The sequence below is a fragment of the Myotis lucifugus genome, unplaced genomic scaffold, assembly GCF_000147115.1.
Source record: "Myotis lucifugus unplaced genomic scaffold, Myoluc2.0 scaffold_0, whole genome shotgun sequence".
NCBI classification, from domain to species: domain Eukaryota; kingdom Metazoa; phylum Chordata; class Mammalia; order Chiroptera; family Vespertilionidae; genus Myotis; species Myotis lucifugus.
Genome location: NW_005871048.1, coordinates 36,522,180 through 36,525,073, shown reverse-complemented (window position 1 = coordinate 36,525,073; position 2,894 = coordinate 36,522,180).

Here is a 2,894-nt window from a genome sequence, read left to right as displayed (position 1 = left end):
CACCAGGGGAAGACGCTCAATGCAGGAGCTGCCCCTGGTGGTCAGTGTGCTCCACAGCCAACCTCTTGCAGCCAGCCAACCTTTCCGCGGTCCCTACCCATGTCCGGGGCCAGCAACCAGCAGCTGGCAAGAAGGCCCCAGCTGGCAGCCGGAAGGAAGGCCCCAGCCGGCAGCTGGAAGGCCCCAATTGGCCCTGATTGCTGGCCAGGCCTAAGGACCCCACCCATGCACAAATTTTGTGCACCAGGCCTCTAGTATATATAGATTTTTTAATGGTTTTCTGGGTCCAATTGCCATAGTCAGGGCCAACAGTGCCAGGTCAGGGGATGTGTGTGCAACCCAAGTAGTTCTGCTCCTCCTGCCCCTGACTCTCACCTGCACATGACACTCCCCATTCTGTACTGTTGTTGTCCTAGCAGACTCTTAGCTGCTTGAGGGTACGGACTGTTGCTTATCTATCTCTGTATATGGGTATACATAGAAGATGCTCAGCAAACATACATGTGTGCTCTTACACAGGTTTGTGCCTTACACCGTCACCAAGATCCATGCTACCCTAGTTTGTCCCTAGGTAACTAAGCTTGTATCTCTAGTAACCCTAAACCCTGCCTTTAAAATTTTTTCCCAATTCCACTTTCCTTAAGGAAAGCAACCACTAATTTATCTCCAATGTATCTATCAATGCACCAAAACCCCATAAACACCTACTCCCATCTGTGGAAGGAGAAAAGCCTTAGTAAATAAGGATCCATAATTAACAAGCATCAGGAAACATGCCCTCTGTCCTTGGCAGCTTGTCCTTGGCATTTGCAAGACGTATCTCAGCACTAAGTGTAAGCCAAGAAGCCAGTTTTCTGCAGGAAAAGTCGCACATGGAGAAGCATTTGTGACAAAGTTGAACAAATGAAGGGGGTGAATCTTGGGGAAGGATTGGAAGATGAAGGGGGAAAATCTGAGTCTGTGCAAACCTGAGACCATAAAAAGTGTCTGAAGCCATCAGCTGGTATCTTGGAGGAGATCCCAGGGCAAACAAAACCTGCCTGAGGAGTCTGGAAAGTGTAACGTCCACCCGGATTTCACAAAGGCGCTGAAATCCTTCCCGCTGATACGGAGGAAGCCCTTTGAAGATAGCCAAGGCTCTAGGACACGTGCCCTCCCAGAGCAGGCAGCAGGGCAGGGCTGCCATCAAGGCTGAGTCAATAGGCCTGCAGGTCGGATGGAAGGCTTGGGAACAGGGCCAGACTTTGAAATCAGGGACTCAGATGTCATCTTGAAATCAGAAGGTGGTTAGGCCCTTTGCATTTCAACAAACGGAACATTTATCCAACAAGTACTGTGTAAGTGCCAACCCCTGTTCTATGAGACAAAGATATCCATTAAACAAACTAGACAGGAGACTTCTGCCTGGTGGGGAAGACAGACCTGTGCAGGAATAACAACACAGTGTGCTGTCCACGCTCACAAGCTACGTGTGAGTCAGGAGCAGCATTCCAGCTCAGAGGGTAGGGAAACCTTCCGGGGAAGGGACCTTTCCATTTAGACCTGGAGGATGAGCTAGTCAAGCAAAGAGGAAATGAGGAGAAGGAACTACACAAAGAGACTAGCCCAGGTTCAAGCCTGAAATCCTGTGAGCGCTGGCAGATTGGCTGAAACACACGCAGGAAGTCAGATGAAAGGCACTGGGATTTTTCATACTGGAAAAGGAAGGGCTAAAAGTTGAGTGAAAGTTTTCAGTTATAATAAGGTATTTATACAGAGGGAAAGTGGATGTAGGGGTCTGCCAGAGGCCAGCCAGTGTATAAGAGTTCAAGGATATAAAAGCACTGTTACCAGGGAGAGGCAGCTGAGCCATGTAGCTCCTCTCCTGTGGGGATGAGGTCAGGTCACACCAAGGGCCATGCTTGGTAAGAAGCAGGTGGCTGTTAACTGCCTCTAGGAAGGGTGAGTCACTTACCTGCAGGGCTTTTGTTTTGTGATGGGGTGTGCCTCAGGACCAGACTTGCTGAGTTTGAGATCACAGAGCAGTGACTGGGCAGCTGCTCTCCAGTCTCCCTCAACCCTCCGCCCCCGCCCCCAAGTGCTCCTGGCCCAATATTAATATCTCAATATGAAAGAACATCACTTTGAAGGAGCCCCGAATTGTTAGCCTTCCCAGAGTCTCAGCTTGGCTCTGTCCATAAGAAAGGAAACAGACTTTGAACATTTATTCTCCTTCTCTTTACTTTTCCCTGCCTTCTGATGCAGTTCCAAAGACTGAATTAAAGCAGAGGCAATGAGCCACTCAAAAAGCACCGCCTGCAAGGGTGGACTGGGCGCCCCGCTGAGATGGTGGTTCAGGTCCATACAAAGGCCTGGCTTTTCCCTCAGCAGCTGGGGCTCGGGTTCCACCCCCTCCCACTCCTGCTGGATAGGGCCCTGGGATTGCAGAGGGGGATGGGGCTGATCAGGAAGAGCCATAGTGGCCAATAAATGTATGGAAAAGTCCAATCTCCTGGCACCAAAAGGAATACAAAATAATGTAACATTTTAAAGCCTGCCAACCAGGAAAATTATCCTATATAATAAAAGGCTAATATGCAAATTGACCGAATGGCGGAACGACCGGTCGCTATGACGTGCACTGACCACCAGGGGGCACATGCTCAATTCAGGAGCTGCCCCCTGGTGGTCAGTGCGCTCCCATAGGGGAAGCGCCGCTCAGCCAGAAGCCGGGCTCATGGCTGGCGAGTGCAGCGGCGGTGGCGGGAGCCTCTCCCACCTCTGTGGCAGTGCTAAGGATGTCCAACTGCCAGCTTAAGTAGGGAGCGGGCCTAAGCCATCAGTCGGACATCCCCCAAGGGCTCCCAGACTGCAAGAGGGCCCAGACGACTGAGGGACACCGCCCCCCCCCCCCC